Here is a 21,097-nt window from a genome sequence, read left to right as displayed (position 1 = left end):
GAAAAGTATTCAGCTGAAAACAGCTGCTATATATGGAAAGAAAGAATGACTCAGAGGAAAATTTAATTGCTTAGAGGGCAAAACATGTGTTTTGGAGAATAATTCCCAGGACTTGACCCCTAATCAAGAAATTATCAATATATGCTCCGCTAGACTTCAGAATTGCCATGGACCAGTGCCTCCTGTGTGTTCTCTGTTTTACCATTTTTAAAAGGGAGTGTTTACTGGATACCTCATCTTGTCTCACCATGATAAATAGGTGTGTAACACGGATAACTGTCTTTTCAGTTGACAGGTCTTTAGATAAGGAGCAGCTGTACTCAAGGCACCATCACATTTGAGGAGCTTCATTTGCAGCAGGATTTGATTTTGGTGCCAAGATTTTCCAACTTGAGTCTAAGTTGCTGCTGTAATAAATGAGATTTGTGGCCCATTTTTGGGTGTGTGTGTGCATATTTTGCATGTTGGAAGAAGGGGCAGACTCTGATGGGTTCATAATGCATCCAAAAAATCTGTGATATTTTTTATTTTGAAAGGTAGAGCTTAAAACCACTACCCTAGAATATGGCTCAGACTTGGCAACTTAATTCTAACAAAGAGAATGTCCCAGAAGTGACAGTATGCATCATTTGATGCTAGATTATAAAGGCATGATTACTTCCTCCTGGGTCTCTTTCTCAGACAACTTGCCCTGGGCAAAGTGATGCTTATATTATGAGGACACTCGGGCAGGCTGTAGAGAAGTCGTTAGAATGAGAATCTGAGGCTTCCTGCCAAAAGCCAGCACCAGCTTACCAGCCATGTGAGCGAGCCACCTCCAAAACGTATCCTTCAGACTTAGTCAGGCCTTTGAATAACTGCAACACTGGCCAAAATTTTGATTGTAACCTTGAAGGAACCTCATGAACCAATACCCCTCAGATAAGCCACTCCCAAGTTCCCAACACATAGTAGTAGTTATTTATTGACGCATAACTAATTATTCCCAAATTTAGTGACTTTAAAAATCAAAATTTTATATTCTCAGTTCCTGTGAAGCAGGAATTTATGGTTGGATTACTGGGTGTTTCTGACTCATGGTCTCTTATGAGGTTGCAGTCAAGGTGCTGTCTGGGGCTGTATCATACTGGAGGCTTGACTGGGTTGAAGGACCCACTTCTGGGACGGCTATCTCATGTAGCTGTTAAGCAGGTCCCCGTTCCTCACTGACCATTGGCGAGATGCCTCAGCTCCTCCTCCTGCAGACCTCTCCACAGTCTGCTTGAGTGTCCTCACAACATGGTAGCGGGCTTCCCTCAAATAGAGTGATTCAAGAGATGAGGCGACATGGAAACCACAGTGTCCTTGATGACCTGGCCTTGGAGGTCACACATTGTCTTTTCCACAAAATCCTCTTGGTTACACAGGTGGGTCTTGTTCAGTGTAGGAGTGGATTACACAAGGACATGGAAACCGGGTGGTAGGGATCTCTATGGGCCATCTTGGAAGCTGGCTACCACATACCACAGTGAGGTAACAAGTGGTTGTTATTAATTCCACTAATTTCTGGGGTAATTTATTATATAACAATAGATAACTAGTATACAAACAGTCCGAAGTGGAATATTTCAGTTATTCCTCATGGTTCCAAGTGAAGGTGTTAGTGCTGCCTGCCTCCTCAGATCCTGAAGTACAGGAGCTGTCATGGCCCAGAAAGGCACCAACTTGCTCCTGGTTTAATACAACCCCCTAGTTGGAGAGGTGTCCTTGCATCCCGAATCTCTGGAATCAGCCTGATATCCTCACAGCTGGTGCCAGAGCACACATCTTGGCAATTCATTAGCTAGATTCATTTATCCATTTTCTAATTTCAAGTCAGATTTTACAGTTTTACTTAAGCTTCTATCTTAGATTCTAAAACCTTTGTATTCCTTCTACATATGCCTTTAGAACAAGCTTTTTACACGATGCCTTTTCAGATAGAAAAGATATTGGGTTTGTTTCTTATCCAGGCTTTTTTTCTTTCTTTTCTTTTTTTTTTTTTTCAGAACACAATAATGTAAATCAGTCTCCCCAGACAGAAGCATAGAAATAGAGAAGATCAGGGAAGTACAGCATGCTGTTTCCAACCAGGTGAAAAATTCATCTAAAATGACAGAAATCCTGGGTAATGATGAATCTCTGAGGACTCATGTGTCACAGCAAACTAGCTGATTGGTGTGTGCAATTGAGCTATAGCTTAATATCAATACTTACACTCCCCTTTGAATTGAAAATGAGGCAATTAAAAGTTACCACATTCTTGTTTTGAATTGCTTCTTGTCCCTTTGGGTGTGCCATAGCCCAGTTTTGTGGCTCTTATTTTGAGAAGCCCTGTCTTGCAAATTTGAAAGTTCGTGGACTCTATTTTGAAATGGCCTTCATTCCACAAATAGGCTTTACTTTATTATTTTCTACTCCCTCTGGGGATGTCTTGACAAAAATAGCAAGACCCAAAGACTTCCTGAAGGCTAATCATTTTCTGGGTCATATGATTTTCAGTTTTCATCGGGAGAGGGTTTTCTGATAACAACAGGTTTGGCTGGCAGTGAACTGGAGAAAATCCTGTTGCTTTAGCATTAACAATGAGTGGAATTTCAGTGCAGCATGGTTATTTGCTTAACACAATAGAAATTGGTACTGACTGGACTTGCAAGTATCAAATAGATTGTGTGGGAAAATCTATATTTGTGCAACTGAGTCAACAAACACTTCTGAATGCAGAAACGCTGATAAAACTGTAGCAAATAATTTGGCCAACTTCAATTCATATCCACAGATTATACTGGATTAAAAATATACCTATGAAGAAATGGTTAAATATTGAAAACAGCAAGGATCTGCAAATTCGGGGGCGGAGGAAAGAAGAGTCAGTGAAGTGAAACATTAGAAACACAAAACAGTATGCAATTAATACCTGTCTCAGAGGCAGCTTGGTATGGCGGAAATCACAAACGAACAAATTATCCAAGAAGATGCTGAAGTCGTCAAGCCCACTACTCACCCGCATCATGAAGTGTAAAACAAACAGCGATTCTATTACAGGGAGATGCTCTATCTTCTGATATGTTTTGGCTCTTATTGGGTAAACAGTTTCCAAGTGGATAGGAATTTACTTGAACTTGGTGTGTCCGAGTTTATGGGCCAGACACAGCTTTTTAGATATGACCTGAATAAATCACTGCCTTACATCATGCAGGTTTCTGGTCCAGAAAGTCTTACGAGGTTACCGGGTCAAGAGCAAGTCCTGGACTAGGAGTGCTGAGCTGTATGAACAATTTGAAACAGGTCAGTTTAATACTACAAGTCTCGATTTCCTTATTGACAAAACCCAAGTTTCAGTTCTTCAGCTGTCTGCTCCAAAACATTGTTGAGAAAGTATCAAATGTAATTATAAACACGCGCACTCACACACATGTGCGCACACTCACAGTCTCACATACACTCACATGTGCACGTGCATACACAAAAGCACTTTAGAGTCATTTTCTTTTTACTACTCCAATCAATGAAGGGAAAATTTATGGGGGCCCCAGGGCCATGGGGCTTGGGCAGGTGGCCACCCTTCACAGGAAGGAGTCGGTGAAGGGACAGCACACTGTAGTTGATCAAAACAAAAACAAACATAATAAATTCAAATACTTTATAAATTTAATAGGTTAAGTACTATTATTGTCCTCATTATTCAAAAGACCTCATTGATGTCATTATGTTCAATGATGTAACTTTCCCTCAGGCAAGCAGAAAGAAAGAAGTGGATCCTAGGTTTTGGGATTCCAAATCACAGGCTAAATTCTAAAACATGGGGAAAGGAGAAAGAGAGGGGTGGTAGACTCCACAATCTGAGGTGTGATGATCTCGTTAACTCTTGAGCATATATATAATTTTTCTTACTAGAATTCCTGGGAGACACTTGGGAATGAGCAAGGCAAAGACAAGTCTGTGCACACTAAATGTTCTCATTATTTAAAATCATAATCCACATGCATTCTGTGTACTTGAGTTCTTGTCTTGAATAAAAACCGGTCATAGTGAAAATGAAGCCTAAGTTTTGGTGCGGTAATTTGGGGGCGATTAATATTTTGTTTCATTGCCAGAGATTTCAAAAATAGACATCACTGGTCATAAAAGGAATAAAAAGAAAGTTGGAACAGCACCAATTCTTCAGTACAGCTCTGAAAAAGGGTTTCTCAAACTTGGAACTATTGACATTTTGGGCAGGACAGTTCTTTGTGGGAGGCTGGCCAGTGCATTGCAGGATGTTTAGAGCATCCCTGGTCTCTACTCATGAGATGCCAGCAATAAACAGCTTTCTTCCCTGAGTTGTGACAACCAAGAAATGTCTTCAGACATTGCTGCATGTCCCCTGGCATACTAAATTGCTTCCATTTGAAAATCATTTCCCTAGAAACTTCTCACAAAATAAAACATGGATTTCTAATAACTTAGGGAATATTTTGGCAGAGCCCATATTGTGTATGCAGACTCTATATTAGTAGACAGTCAATAGGATGTTAAATTATTTTTAAAGCGCTTTTCAGAATTTTATATGCTTCAAATAGTAATGTGTTTTTGAAACTGGTAAGACTGTTGCTTTCTTATAAATACATTATTTTGTTTTAACCAATAAGCAAGGCCATCTACTAATTCTGTTACTCTCTTTTTAATTCTACCTGCTTTATTCCAAATAAGGTTCTGAAAATAGTGCAATCAAAACATAAAGTAATGCTATATAAAGTCAAGTATTATATTAATACTATATTAAAATGCAATAGCTATTTTTTTCTTCAAACTTCATGCATTTGAGATGTTTTCACTCACCATGCTACCAAGATGTTTAAAAAATAGATTTTGAGTCTCCACACACCTTCAACAACAGAAATATATCTACTGCATGTGTATATATGTGATGGTTAATTTTATATGTCAACTTGACTAGACCAATGGAGGTCCAGATAGCGGTTAAACATTATTTCTGGGTGTGTCTGTGAGGTTTCCCAGAAAAGATTAGCATTTGAATGGGTGGACTGAGTCCAGCAGAATAACTTCTCCAATGTGGGTGGGCACATCCAATCCACTGAGGGACAGGATAGAACACAAAGGTGGAGGAAGATTAGATTCATTCTCTGCCTGTCTATCCAGGCATCAGTCTTCTCCTGTCCTCAGCATTACTGGTTCTCAGACCTTCAGACCTAGACTGGAATCATACCATCTCAAGGCTCCCAGGTCTTGGAACTACACAGCAATGGTTTTCCTGGGTCTCCAGATTGCAGATGGCAGATGGTGGGACTTCTCAGCAGCCATAATTGCACAAGCCAACACCATATAATAAATCTCTTCATATGTGAATTTTGTGAGCATATATCTATATCTATATCTATATCTATATCTATATCTATATCTATATCTATATCTATATCTATGTAAAGATATATACACTCAGTGGTCAGATTATTATGATCTCTGAACACATAATAATCTGGCCACTCAGTGTATATCCTATATAATAAAAGGCTAATATGCAAATTGTTCCCTTGATCAGGAGTTCGACCAGCTGGCAGGTCGGCCAACCGCCCATGTCCCCTCCCCCTGGCCAGGCTGGCTGGACCCCACCCATGCACGAACTCATGCACTGGGCCTCTAATATATATATATATATATATATATATATATATATATATATATATATATATACACAAACACACACATACACACACACTGAGTGGCCAGATTATTATGCATCCAGAGATCATAATAATCTGGCCACTCAGTGTATATATGTAAAGGTATATGTGAGCTATATGAATATATGTAATCTTTCTCTTTTTCTATATCTATCTATATTTATCTATCTTATCAGTTCTGCTTCTGGGAGAACAGTGTGACTAATACAGTTGAATATTATTCCCCCAAAATGTATGTCCACTTTGAACTTCAAAATGTGACATTATTTGAAAATAGGTTTGTGTAGATGTAATTAAATTAAGAATCTGAAGATGAGATCATCCTGGATTAAGGGTAGATCCTAAATCTACTGACTGGTGTCCTTATAAGAAGAAAAACTGTCCAGTCGGCATGGCTCAGTGGTTGAGCGTCGACCTATGAACCAGGAGGTCATGGTTTGATTCCTGGTCAGGGCATATGCCTGGTCAGGACATATGCAGCATGGTTATTTGCTTAACACAATAGAAATTGGTTCAGACTGGACTTGCAAGTGTCAAATAGATTGTGTGGGAAAATCTATATTCGTGCAACTGAGTCAACAAACAGGCTCCATCACCAGTGGAGTGTGCAGGAGGCAGCCAATCAATAATTCTCTCTCATCATTGATGTCTCTGTCTCTCTTTGTCTTTCCATTACTCTCTGAAATCAATAAAAATATATTTTTGTAAAGAAGAAGAAGAAGAAGAAGAAGAAGAAGAAGAAGAAGAAGAAGAAGAAGAAGAAATACAGACATGGGGACAGAGTCATGTGAGGATGGAAACAAAGATTGGAGTGATGTATCTGTAGCCAAGGAAGGCAAAGAGTAGCCCACAACCACTAGATGCTGGAGAGAGACATGGGCTACATTCTCTCTCAGAGCCTCCAGAAGGAACCATCCCTTGGAAACCTGATTTCAGATTTCTGGCTTCCTGAACTGTGAAGGAATACATTTCTTTTCTTTTAAGCCACCCACTTTGTGGTAATTTGTTACAGCAGCTCTAGGAAACTAATTTAGTATGTACACACTGGTATGGGTCATTGTCTTAGGGCTGTCATAACAGAATACCATAGACTGGTGGCTTATAAACAACGTTGATTTACTTCCCACAGTTCTTGAGGCCTGTGTTGTTGAAGACATGCATTTGAAGCCCTTTAATTGTGGGATAGATGGAAGACTCGCCAAACACAAGTAGCCAGTGTCTAATAAAGAAGACCTGAAAATAAAGAAGGAAGGACTATAAACAGGACTCAGAGCAGTTGGACTCAGAGTCGATGATGAGACAAAAGAGTCTAGCACAAAACTCAGGGTCTTTGGGGTTCAGTAGAGCTGAATTCAGATCCTCTTTCTGCATCTTCTTTTGCTCTGGTCAGGTGATGTCAAATCATTAAGTTTCGGGTTTCACATCTATTGAAAAGCATACTCCGGGTTTCTTGTTGAAGTGGCACATAATGGGTACTCACATTGGAAGGGGCAAGGACATTTGGGATAGTTACTGCTGCATTATCCCTCTATTTTGTAAGTGAGGAAATAAATCAGAAAAACAATTGTCATAAAATATGGTGGCAATCTGTTCAACCACCCCCTTTAAGTCAATTGTTTAAAAGGCCCAGATGCCTGAGGTGTGATAAGCTTTCCTCTAGTAATGCCAAGCTGACTTTGCATGAGAAAGAACGTTTCTGACCCCTGACCAGTTTGTATAGTGAGTGGAGCATTGGCCTGCAGAATATAGAATCACAGGTTCAATTCCCAGTCAAGGAAAGGCATGTACCTCAGTTGCACGTTCCCCAACTCAGGTAGGCGGATGTGCAGAAGCCAAGCAATTATCTATCTCTCACATCTCTCTCTCTCTCTCTCTCTCTCTCTCTCTCTCTCTCTCTCTCTCTCTCTCTCTCTCTCTCTCTTTCCCTTCCTCCCTCCCTTCCACTTTCTCTAGAAATCAATGAGAAAAAAAATGCTCGGGTGAGGATTAACATTTAAAAAAAATAATTTAAAAAAGAATGTCATGAAAAAACTCAGCTAGCTGTCTCTCTTATGAGGAAATTAGTTTTGATTAAGATAATTGAGGGGGAAACATCACAAATTTTTAATTTATGAAGTAATACCTTTCCTTTTAAATTATTTGTGATCTTTAGAAAATTTAATGTGTTTATTCTTTTGACAACTGGCAGTAAACACTAGTTAAAGTAGTATAATTTGAAATGATAACGTATGGCTGTATTTTGCTCTCCAGAAATTGAAAGAAACTTCCAAAAGAAAAAAAAAGTAAAATAAGTAAAAGGTCCTTTATTGCCCTATTCTCTTTTGATATGGAAGAGAGCTTAGCTGCAAAGCAGAATCAACTTAACTTTCTGAGGTGTGTATGTATTGATTTTTAAAGCTTAGACTACAATGGACCTACAGAAAACCCAGCAACGTGTATAACATGACAACTATGGCGCAAATATTAAAATAGGTTGGGTCAAATTAGATTAAATTGTATTGCCCAACTCTTTTGTCAATAAAAATACATCCCCAAACCTGTGTTATCTAGTAAAAAAATAAGATCAAACAATTTTAATGTTGTAGAGATGGAAATATTTTCAAACAAGAGGCTTTGTGTATCTTTGAAAAGAGATTTAAAAAAAAATCCAATTGCTTATTTTCGGTACAAAGTTTACTTTTGAATAGCAAACTTGTCTCGAATACCAAAGGAGAGTCTGTCAGGAATGCTGCTGAAATTCACAAGGGGGAACCTAAGCTCAGTTCTGTCCTCTTTCTCCCTATTGAAAAAAAAAAATAACATGTTCTTAATTAGCTTATTTTTGGCACACAAAGAACACTCTCCGTTTCTTTTCTTTTTCATTCTGTTAGTTGACAGGACCTCCAGGTAAAAGAAATGATTTTAATAAAAATATATTCCCTCACACCGTGTGAAGTGGAAGGTAGCTGAGCAGGAATAAAGAGCAGGGAATAAAGATGTTAGTGCTGGCTCCTCTGAGACATATACGATGTTCACGTTAATGTATTTGATCGTTCCTGAATTGCTGAGTGCGGCTCTTTTCTCTCCAAGGCACAAAAGGGAAGCTTAATATATTTATATATCTACATACGCAGAATATACAGCCTGTATTTGCTTTCTTTTTTACCACTCTCTGTTTCTGCCTTTCTTCTCACTGTGAGCTGAAAAATGGAAGCAATTTACTGGAGCCATTCCTGAAGTTCTCCTACCCGGCATCCTGAGTTTTATAATTGCTGTGATATTTCACCCATGCCAGCTGAGATGACTGAAAACTGTTAGTGGGCTATAGTGGGGGTGCCAGTATGCTGATATGTCATGGGCAGTAACCTACAAATCTCTGTGTCTCATTTCTCCTCTCACACAGAGAAACGACTCCTGCGGCCATGCAGGGGTTCCTGGGTTTGGTTACACGATTCCCTATTTCCTCTGAGACATGAAACATTAGTGGTCATTGTTGAAATCACTCTTGAGACAAGGGGAGCATCTTGGGTAATAACACTTTATCTCCTCTACTGCTCCATAAAGATACCTGACCCTTGTTATAAAAATTAAGGGTCCAAATATCCATCAACTTTTAGGACAACAGGTTGATTTATGGTTTTAAAAAATGTTGTAGTTAAAGCCTCATCTTTGTGTGAGCACTATCTGACTTGGGTGTTAGATCTTAATTTCACAGTCTTTCTCATGCTAGCCTGGATCCATGGTCCTTCAACAGCCTCCCCTACATGCCTTTGCCCAAGACAGATTTATCTTCTAACTTCCAGATGAATGATTCCATTTACTTCATTTTACTTTATTGATAACTCATTGTCCCATTGTTACTCTATTATATGTCAATATATTTAACCATAAAATGTTGATCATAATTTATAGTGATTATCACATAAACACTGGCGTCAAAGACAACAGAGCAAGGTCATGTGCGTTTATCAGCCCCTAACCTCAATCATTCCCCAAATTTCCCTTTTCTGGCTCCTGGGATTTAGTTATACTTTGTGTCTCTAGGACTCAAAACAGTTCTGGATGTATTCATCCATGATTGCATATTGCATAGTCTTTGTTCAAATAACGATGAAGTGACAGTAACTATAAAAACATGCAGCCCCAGGTTCACCTGCACTTTCAAGTCATTTGCACTAATTCAATGACAGATAGTTTCATTTAGTCATCCGGTCCATGACAGGAACCTTACTGGCATAAAAAAGAAAAGGCAGAGATGAATAAGATATGGTTCCTGCTTCAAGGAGGTCAGAATCTGAGAGAGGACAAGTAAGTGCAATCCCTGTGCAGCTGGCTTGTTGGATAGCAAGTTCCTCTGTTCTGCTAGGAGCTCCTCAGGTCTCGCTGGCTCCAGGGCACAGAGCGCTTCCCTACGGTGTGTGCTGTGCACCCCAGCATCAGCCCTTTTTGGTCTCTGATCTGCAGGCTGCATGCTCAGGGCTCAGGTGTTAGCGGATGTCCTGACAGAACAGACCTTAATGAAATGAGGACATTTCTTTCTGCTTCTAGGTGCGGCAGCCTCCATCTGGGGCAATGAAGTGTGGTCATTCATACAACAACCCAAGACCAAGAGGACAGCTTACACAGGCAAGTGCCCTACAGGAAAAACCTATGCATTATTGCCCTTCAAACTATGCTCGGATGTGTAATAAGTGTATTATAACACTAATAAAATTTAACAAACCGTATATATTTATTTGATCTTTTTGACATTAAAATATCAGTTCTTTGGGATTAAAAAGATATGCTCATATTCATAAACAAAGACATATATAATGTATATCATACATTATTTCATTTACTAAAGTTTTCTCATTAAATAGACATAAAGTAGGTTTCAATCACATTGGGTTTTTACAATAATATGTTCTGTGTGTTTGTTTTTAATTTAGTTTTACAGGTGAAGCTTAGCTTTAGGATGAGCTTTTATACCTACCTTTATTTCTCATGTTCCAGTTAATAAAGCAGAGAGCATTTCCAAAATGAAGCTCAAAGATTCCATGACTTATGTAATAAAGTGGGACACATTTATGAGTGTTGATCATGTTGATAGATTTCAGTAGTTAATCAAATGTGCCTTAAAGTAAAACGAATCTAATTCTCAGCTTGCTTTGTATACTTCCTGGCTGTGTGGTCTGAGGTTTTTCACTAACCTTCTGATTTTAAGTTTTGTTATTCCTATGGGAGTATGGCTACTTCATAGATTTATTGGGGGGATTAAATTAGATACAAACAAAATGCATGCAGAAGCAACATAGTACATGGTATATGTTTTTTGAATACAGGCAACTCAATAGCATATTAAAACCAGCAGAGAGAAAGGGCAAAGACCATTTGAAAGCTTTTGTCAAGAGCTGTCTGATGCATTAGATCTTTCTAGGACAACATCCTAGCAGAGTACCGAGAACACGTTGCACAGACAGCAGAATTTCTTCAGGTCCGGCAATTTCCCAACTTAATTATTTAAAATTTCTGTAACACTCCTTTATTGAGAGAAAAGGCTCTACTTAGGAAAGAAGGGAGAAGGAGAAAGAAACAAAGAAGGAATATGGGAAGACAAAGACAATGATTGATATCGTAAGATAAATAACAAAAATACAAAGGTAAAATCAGATGTTTAAAGAAGATAAAGAAAATATGATAATTCTATGAATTCACTGAATGCAACATTTGACTTAAAGCCACATACAGCCACAGGAACAAGAAAAATTAAATATTGTACAACTTGCCATATCAGAAGAAAAGATACCTTACATAACGAATTATTATACTAGTAAAACTAGGACTATATACACACCACCCCAGGGATTTCAGCCTCTGTGCTGGCTGTTTGTCCTCCAGGCAGGTATAAACACTAATCATTCCCACAACTCAGTTCAAAACCCATATGAGGTCCGTACTTCTGTTCACTAAAATTTTCCTCCCTGACATCCTATAGTGCTCTTTTAAACCATGTTTGCTTGCACTTGAATGTACCTTGGACTGTCCCACTATCACTTTATTTGTTGTAAACTCTCTTTTCCTGACCTGCATTGAATTAGGGGCTCCATAAAACACTGATGGTTATAGATAATGAATCTGTGGAACTAGTAGATCTGATATTGAATATTGGTTCTGCCAAAAAACTACCTGTGAGAGTTGGGGGACTTTACTTAAGCTCCTGGAACTTTCATTTACTCATTTATAAATTGGTTCTGGGGAGGGCTACAGTAAGGAGTAGAGATGATATAGGTGGAGACTAATCCATCTGCCACATAGTAGGCAAAGTTAATTATTGAAAGATAGAATGAAGTAATGAATGCATGAATAAAAAAATAGCAGCAGATAAAAACAAGGACTTGATAAATGGTGACTCTTATTATTGTTGATTACTGGAAACTTTCTATTCTTTGGCCCAGGAGGAAGAACAGAGGATACAGGAAGGACCATCACTCCCAGAATTTTCCTTACATCTAACTATCAAACATATTTGACCTGAACACACACATTTATCTGAGGAGTAATGTGTGAATTCATCATATGGAATTCTTTGCAAATCTATCGCTAATTCTATACTACAACATATAGGGTGACCTTCACTATGATGCCTAAGCAAGGTCAGGGGCAGCATGGCAGAGTGCTTTGAAAAGAAAGAAGATAATGCAGAAGAGATTAATTTGATTCAAAATGGAATCTATACTGGGTGATGAACTGAAAGAGATAGACATTAGAAATGGACAATGTTATAATGGAGAGGTTCTTTGGCAAATACCACATTATTATAGTTTTCATTTTTAACTCTATTTTTTCCTTTTAGCAACATCAATATTAAGAGGAAATTGCCACCAATTTCTTTGCTTTGACTTGAAGTTAAGAAAAGAAAGTCAATAAATAATATGTTCTGAGAGAGAATGGCGATGCATTCAGAGGAGAAACACATTCAATAGCACCACTTTGATACTGACCTATGACTGATATTTCTTTAGATGGTGCTTTATTTTTATTTTTATTTTTTAAAAGGGATATTTCTTTCCAAAACTGAAATACCTTAATTGTTCCTGTTGAATTTGTAAATAATATATTCTCATTAAAAAACTATAGTCAACTGTGGTACATCTACACAGTGGAATACTATGCTGCTGTAAAAAAGAAGGGATTCTTACCATTTGCAACAGCATGGATGGAACTGGAAAGCATTATGCTAAGTGAAATAAGCCAGTCAGAGAAAGATAAATATCACATGATCTCACTCATTTGTGGAATATAATTAACAACATAAACTGATGAACAAAAATAGAACCAGAGACATAGAAGCATCAAACAGACTGTCCAACCTATGAGGGAAGGTGGGGGAGGGTGGGGGTGAGGGGGCAAGAGATCAACCAAAGGACTTGTATGCATGCATATGAGCATAACCAATGGACACAGACAGTTGAGGGGTGAGGGCATGTGCAGGGGGGTGGAAGCAGCCAGGGAGAGAGAGGTCAATAGGGGAAAAGGAGACTCATGTGTAATACTTTAAACAATAAAGAATGAAAATTGAAAAAAAAAACTATAGTCAATACAGAAGCCTATGTAATAGTAAGTGAAAATATGATCCCCTAGTAACATACATTGCTAAAAAATTGAGTCATATTTTTTTCCTGCTTTTTTCACACACATTTATTCTTGGAATAAAATTATGTCATATATATCGCTACAGCTATGAACAAATAGGTCCACTTTCTGTATTGCAGGCATCTTTCCATGTCATTCACATAGGTATGCCTTGTTCTTTCTACTGGTTTCATAGTGTTTATTGACTTATTTAATTATTTAACCAATCCTCATTGGTGGACATGTAGGCAGTGTCTTCATTTTGGCATTGTGATAGTTTCCTTGGGCTGCCGTAACCAGGTACCCACCCTGTGACTTCAAACAAGAAAGAAAGATGTTATTATAGTTCTGGAGGTCAGAAGTCCACAGCCAAGGTATAGAGAGGGTTGTGCTCTCTCTGAAGGCTCTAGGAAAGGATCTTTCCTTGCCTCCTCCTACCTTCTGGTGGCTGCTACAATTCTTGGTGTTCCTTGGCTTATAGACATATCACTCCAATCTCTGTCTCCATCTTCCCATGGCCTTCTCCTTGTGTGTCTTCTCTGTATATCTTCTTCTCTTAGAAAGACACCAATCTCCTTCGATGAAGGCCCACTCTACTGTAGAGTGACCTCATCTTAACTAATTGCATCTTCAATGACACTATTTCCAAAAATGGTCACATTCTGAGATTCTGGGGAAGACATGAATTTTTTTGAGGGGGAAAGACATTATTTGACTCTGTACAAATATTACAAATAAAGCTCCAGAGACTAGATTAAAAAAATAGAATTGATAACTTGAAGTGTATAGCATTTTCAAGGCTATAATACTTATTTCCAGATTTTTCTTCTGAAAGATTACATATCCACAGAGTGGTGTCTGGTTTTTCACATGCGTGTCAACGCTGGATCCTATTATATTTACTAAACTACTAGGTTTAAAAGAAGATATTTTATTGTTCTATTTTGTATTCTCTTGATTATAGTAGGTTGAGCATTAAAACAAAACATATTTATGGTCATTTGAATTCCTTCACAATTTACCATTTTGGTTCTTCAACATTATTCAATTGTGGTGATTATTTACTTTTTAATATTTTTTAAAACACTTTTTATACATTAAAAGTAGCAAGCCTTTATCTGCTTTCTGTGTTGCAAAAATAATCCTGTTAGTTGTTATTTTTGTTGTTTGTATTGACAGTTTTTAACAACTTTATTTTTGCCTCACAGAAGTTTTTATTTATTTATTTTTTGTAAAATTAACTATGTAGGCCTTTTATTCATGGCTCCCACTCATTAAAATTATAAAAGCTCCCGCACCAAAAGATTTTATAGGAGATATTATGGGTTTTGTTGCCAAAAACATCCAGCCTTTTGTGCCTTGCTTGCCCTGCCTTGTTTTAACTCCAGGGATGTTCCACACTGATTGAGCCTCTTTCTTTTTAATCACACATGCCCCATGTCGGTCAGAAATTCTTCAAAATCTCTGGCCTGTTCATGGACCTATTCTCTGCTTTCAGGGTGTTGCAAATTTTTTTTTCTTTCTTGTTTTTCTGTGACTGCAGGCCTTGTCATGAGATTTGTGGAAAGATTTGAATCTTACCATAGGCTCAGTTCATCATTTGACAAACAAAGGCCAGTCCTCTTTAAATGACAGATGTTAAGATAAGGCTTGTTGACTAGAAAAATAGACACACATAGGAATTGTAGATTTTACGTGCTCCAAAAGAATTAAATAAATTCCTTTATTTCCATTTGTAGTTTCAAAATGGCTTAATGAGGCCTTACAAATCTGGACTCCCCTTTAAAAATAAAACATAAACTTAATACACAAACACTGAGAAGATGAGGGCAATATTATAGGGTTTCAGTTGGCAAACATCAGCTCTTATTTAGTACTTAAAATAATAGTTGATTTTTCATAAAGTATGCTAGTTCCCTGTCCTATTTTAGTCCCTAATAAAAGTAGTTAACTGCCTACCAAAATGCTACTGTCATGTGCTTTCAATATTAATGGGCTTAACCACTCTGCAGCTCAAAGTCAGAGGGTTTATAGACTAAGCTAAGCAATTTCTGCTTTTACTTTCCTCGCAAATATGATTATGTCATACCCTGCTTCACCCTTCAGTGGCCTCCTATTGCTCTTACGGTAAAGTAAAAATACCCAGACTTGGCCTGTGAGAGCCCTGATGAGGTGGTAAAAACCTACTTTTTCCAGCTTTCAAAGCTCTCAACCCACTGGTCTTCTTTCAGTTCTCCTGACACCTTATGCCTCAGAATTTTTTAAAATATATATTTTTTATTGATTTCAGAAAAGAAGGGAGAGATAGAAACATCAATGATGAGAGAGAATAACTGATCAGTTGCCTCCTGCACACCCTACACTGGAGACCAAGCCCACAACCTGAGCATGTGCCCCAACTGGGATTGAACCTATGACATCCTTGTTCATAGGTCGACGCTCAACCACTGAACCACACGGCAGGGTCTGCCTCAGAATCTTTAAGCATGCAGTTCCCTACATGTGAATTGTTTTTCTCCTCAATGTTGTATTTCATCTAGACAACTCCTATGCTTCCTTTACTTCTTAAAATATTTTTTCTCAGGGAGCTCTTTTAGGGAAACCTTGCCCAATGCTCCCAGGCTATGTCAGATAGTTCATTACTCACCACCACGCATTTTCCTTTTTTCCTCCATAGCATTTACTTGTATCAGAGATGTGAAGAAAGAATGACTTGAATACCAGCATATGAGCTCCAAGATAGGAGAAAACATTTAATACAGTAGTTCCCCCCTTCCCTTATCTGCAGCTTTGTTTTCTGTGGTTTCAGTTACCCGAAACTAACCAAAACCCAAAAATAGTAAATGAAAAATTACAGGAACAATTCATAAGTTTTAAATCACATGCTGTTCTGAGTAGCATGATAAAAATCTCCCGTGGTCCCACACCATCCCCCCAGGACATAAATCATCCCTTAGTTCAGAGTATCTACCCTGTATATGAGCACCCTCCCATCTGTCACTTAGTAGCTATCTAGGTTATCAGGTCAACTGTTGTGTTCAAGTAACCCTTATTTTATGTAATAATGTCCCCAAAGCTGGCAATTTAAACATATCAAAGAGAAGCCATAAAGTGTTTCCTTTAAGTGAAAAGGTATTATGTACAGGAAAAAAAATCATCCTATCTAATAATAGACAAATATGCAAATTGACCATACCTCCGACACACCCACAAGCCACACCCACAAGCCACGCCCACCACCCAATCAGAGCGAGTATGCAAATTAATCCAAACCAAGATGGCTACAGCCACAGAGAGCAAGGTTTCCTAGGTAACAGAGGAAGCCAAGCTTTCCACCTGCCCTTGCCAGGCCTAAGCCTCCACTCAAGCTACAAAGTTTCAATTATAAAAGGTAAACAAATTCAAACAAATGGCAACAGAATGGAGCTTGAGAGAGCAAGCCAGGGTTGCCGCCGGCAACAGGGGAAGCAAAGCTTTCCACACACCCTGGCCGGGCCCACCCGCTTAAGGCAACAAAGTTTCAATTATAACCCCAACACAAATGGCTGCCGGCCTTGGAGGGAGCCCCAGGCTTGGCTCCGCTCCAGGCTACAAAGTTTCAATTGTAGAAGGAAAATAAATTCCAGATACCAGGGCCTCTGCCTGGGTTGCCAGGGGGCGTGGCCGGCCTGCAAACCACCACAGGCCCCTCGCTCAGGCCGCCCCATGCCCCAAGGGAACCCCACCCTGATCCGGGACACCCTTCAGGGCAAACCAGCTGGCCCACACCCCTGTACCAGGCCTCTATCCTATCTAATAAAAGAGTAATATGCAGATTGATCATCACTGCAACACACAATATAGCTGCCCCCATGTGGTCAAAGATCCTGCCCCATGTGGACACAAGATGGCCACCACAAGATGGCCAGCAGGAGAGGGCAGTTGGGAGGCACCCGGCCTGCAAGGGAGGGCAGTTGAGAGGGACCAAGCCTGCAAGGGAGGGCAGTTGGAGGTGATCAACCCTGCAGGAGAGGGCAGTTAGGGGTGACCAGGCCGGCAGAGGAGGGAAGTTGGGGGCAAACAGGCTGGCAGCAGAGTGGTTAGGGGGTGATCAGGCTGGCAGGCAGAAGCGGTTAGGGGCAATCAGGAAGGCAGGCAGGCAAGCAGTTGGGAGCCAGCAGTCCTGGATTGTGAGAGTGATGTCCGACTGCCCGTTTAGACCCGATCCCACAGGGATCGGGCCTAAACGGGCAGTCGGACATCCCTTGAGGGGTCCCATATTGGCGAGGGTACAGGCTGGGCTGAGGGACAACTCCCCTCCGTGCACGAATTTCGTGCACCGGGCCTCTAGTTATAAATAATGCTGCAATGAACATAGGGGTGCATAAATATTTTTCAAATTTGTGTTTTGTGTTCCTTTGGATCTATTCCCAGAAGTGGAATCACTGGGTCATTAAAAGAAATTGAATTTCGTGCACCGGGCCTCTAGTCCTAATAATAAAAGCCCAGGGTTGTAACTACCAATCACAACCTAAGGCTGACCAACTGGAAGTCAGTCCTACAGTCAGCGCTGGGTTGCCCTGGCGCCCTTCATAGCCACTGCCACATGCTGTGGTATAAAACACAGTGTGCAAGTGATCAAAAGTGCAGGCACCACCTCCATACCACCCCCACACTTCCATCAGTCCCACCAGGCCTGAGACACCTTCCCCATTTATCTCCAGGCCTCCACCGGGACTGCTGATCAGCCTGCCTTTCTGATCAGGCCCTGTTGATAGGACCAGAGATGCTGACTGGTATAGAAACTGACTAATCAGAACCAAATATGGGTCAACTGTGAGAAGCCAATGGCTGCCTAGGAGATGGAGCTTTGACTCTGACTGGCATAGAAATTGACCAATCAGAACCAAATTGGCCGGCAGGGGAGGGTAGTTAGGGATGATCAGGCAGGCAGAGGCAGTTGGGGGTAAGATCAGGCCAGCAGGGGAGAGCAGTTGGGGGCAAGATCAGGCCAGCAAGGGAGGGCAGTTAGGGGTGATCAGGCAGGCAGAGGCAGTTGGGGGTAAGATCAGGCCAGCAGGGGAGAGCAGTTGGGGGCAATCAGGCAGGCAGGCAGGTGAGTGGTTAGTAGTCACCGGTCCCAGATTGTGAGAAGAGTGTCTGAGGGGTCCCCAATTGGAGTGGGTGCAGGCTGGGCTGAGGGACCCTCCCATGCACAAATTTTGTGCACTGGGCCTCTAGTAAATATATAAGGTTAGATACTATCTATAGTTTCAGACATTTACTGGGGTCTTGGAATATACCCTCTATGCTGTTTGTTTGTTCTTTTTTCTCCATGGAGATACCTTCACTTCAATATGATTATCATATTTAATTTTTAAAAAATTTATAACTTCTTTAGAAAACCTCTAAACCTATAGATGGCATGTCTATGTCCTCCTGCTTGAATTCCTCCTATCTGTGTCCAATGGCATTTCTTTCTGTGTAAATATGAACAGTTCACAATGTAAGCCAAAAAAAAAAAAAATCAAGTTTCAATACCATTTTAAGTGGGCCTCTATAGAAAATTGACTGGTCATGTGGATCAACCCCACACAAATGAGTTCTCTTCATGCATTATCTTCTTTATGTTTGCAAAAGCATTAAATACATAAATATAAGGCATGTTATGAAGTCTTCCCACCTAGTTTTCATTCTTTGTCTCCTTTTTAAAAATATATTTTTCTGATGCTCTATCCACTGAGCCAAACTGGTTAGGGCTTTTATTGATTTCAGAGAGGGAGAGGGAGAGAGATATAGAAACATCAATGGTGATAGAGAATCATTGATCGTCTGCCTCCTACATACCCCCGCTGGGGATTGAGCCTACAACCTGGGCATGTGCCCTGACTGGGAATTGAACCATGACCTCTTGGTTCATAAGTCGATGCTTAACCACTGAGCCATGCTGGCTGGGCCTCTGTCTCCTTTTTAAAAATAGGATGACATGCTATTGTAATGATAATTCAGTGTTGTGCTGGAGTCTGCTCTTACCTGCTCAAGAGTTAATCATTAAATTTTTAGGAATTTTGAGAGGCTGTTGGTAGCTCAATATCCACTATGGTAGCAACAGCTCACCATGGCAATAGGCAAGTGCTCCAATTCAGGGCTCTGCTAAACTCCCTCTGGAGAGCCAGATATTAAGTTTTACCAGCACTCCATTGAATGATATAGGGAAAGCTTTCCTTCTTCAGAGGTTTATATGCTTTTTCATACTATATTCTCAAAAAGCCACATCCGTACATGCATAGTTTCTTTGTCCCAAATTATGCTGTTCTAGGTAAGTTTGCATCTTAACTGTGTCTTTCCATTGCTGGTGACCTGGGAACCTAAATTATTTTTTGAACATGTATCTTTAATACCCCAAAAGGATCATTATTATCCTGGTTATTATTAAAAGTGAGTAAAGAACTCTGGGGGAAAGTTCAGAAGATCCTTGGAGCTACCTGGTCCTGACATCTCCCAGGTGTGTGGAGCAAGTTACCTAACCACGTTGTGCCCCAGTGTCCCCTTCAGTAATATGAAGATAACATTCTGTATCTTCTTGGACTTTGCAAGGATGAAATGCAATTAGGGAAGTCAACTGACTCTGGCAGATTCTACCAAGAGGTTAAATACAGAGGACCTCTCCTGTGTGTGGAAAAGTGGCTATCCTTTGGCCTGAGCACATCTATATATACAAAAGCCCAGCGAACAGAACAGCAACAGTGGAACAACCAGAACAACCAGAATGACCGATGGCTATGATGCACACTGCGGTGGCCAACCAGCCTGAGCCAGGCCCCAATCGCACCCCTCCTTGGGTGTCCCTGCCTCCGATTGGTCCCCAACACCCCTATTGGGGGCAGGGCCAGCTGGCCAACTGCCTGAGGCCCCTTCTGGGTCAGCCAGACCCCACCCATGCACGAATTTGTGCACCGGGCCTCTAGAATGTTCATAAAGGTCTAGGTATTAGTGTGGCAAGTGGTTGATCAGAGATAGGGTCAGAAGATGTCGGTGCCTGGAAACCCTAGTTGAGCTGCACTGTACTCCAGAAATAGCTAATGGAAGAGTGATTTTCTGTTGTCAGCAAGAGACGCTCCAGTTGAATCCAATGTCAGCATCTTGGTTGGAAGGAAAGTGCTTCTACCTTTCTTCCTTGGGGAGTGCGTTTGGTGTATTGCCTTCACTTGAGTTACAGATTGGCTTTCCATAGCTGTACAAACCTGTTTGTTAAGTAAACCCTTTGATTCCTTGGCCACAAATGACAGAAATGAAGTCACCATAAAATCTTTAGTGTGCATTACATAAAATATATGTGTCATTATCTACATAGAACAATGATGTGAGCATTTGAGGCAATAGAGTGTGTAACATATTTTTGAGGAGAAAAATATCTATGTATCCATTTTTGTTTATAATTTCTTTTAAGCATAATCTACATCCATCAGTCTCTACTTCAACTTTCTACTTCACTTAAAAATAAACTAAGATGTCATCAACTCAGTTGGTGGCCCCAAAATTTGCTATTCCAATGGTTCGGTGATTCCCATTCTCCTCCTCTTGCTATTAGATAAATAAAGGCCACGCCGATTTAAATGCTGGTGGACAGATTTATACATATTAGCTTCTGGACACCACCATAATTAAGACACTATCTGCATGTCTGTGCAGTTTGTGCACAGAAAACCCTGACAGTATCAGTTCTTTTTTTTATTTTAGTAAAAAGAATGGGTTAGACACATTCATACCAAAACTAAACATCAATGTATAGCCCTGGCTGGGTAGCTTTGAGCATTGTCCCC

At 40.0% G+C, this 21,097-nt stretch overlaps 1 pseudogene across 1 annotated transcript in view; it reads right to left on the bottom strand.

Moving 5' to 3' along the window:
- The window catches only part of LOC307104541 (peptidyl-prolyl cis-trans isomerase A-like), a 50,918-nt pseudogene extending 47,890 nt beyond the window's left edge, over positions 1 to 3,028 (bottom strand). Inside the window, exon 1 of the transcript in view lies at positions 2,936 to 3,028. The product of the transcript in view is annotated as a peptidyl-prolyl cis-trans isomerase A-like (transcript). The remainder of the gene's footprint in view (positions 1 to 2,935) is intronic.
- Between the last annotated feature and the right edge of the window lie 18,069 nt (positions 3,029 to 21,097).

This window comes from Cnephaeus nilssonii (genome assembly GCF_951640355.1).
Source record: "Cnephaeus nilssonii genome assembly, chromosome: 8".
NCBI classification, from domain to species: Eukaryota; Metazoa; Chordata; class Mammalia; order Chiroptera; family Vespertilionidae; genus Cnephaeus; species Cnephaeus nilssonii.
This window is presented reverse-complemented; position numbering and strand designations above follow the sequence as displayed.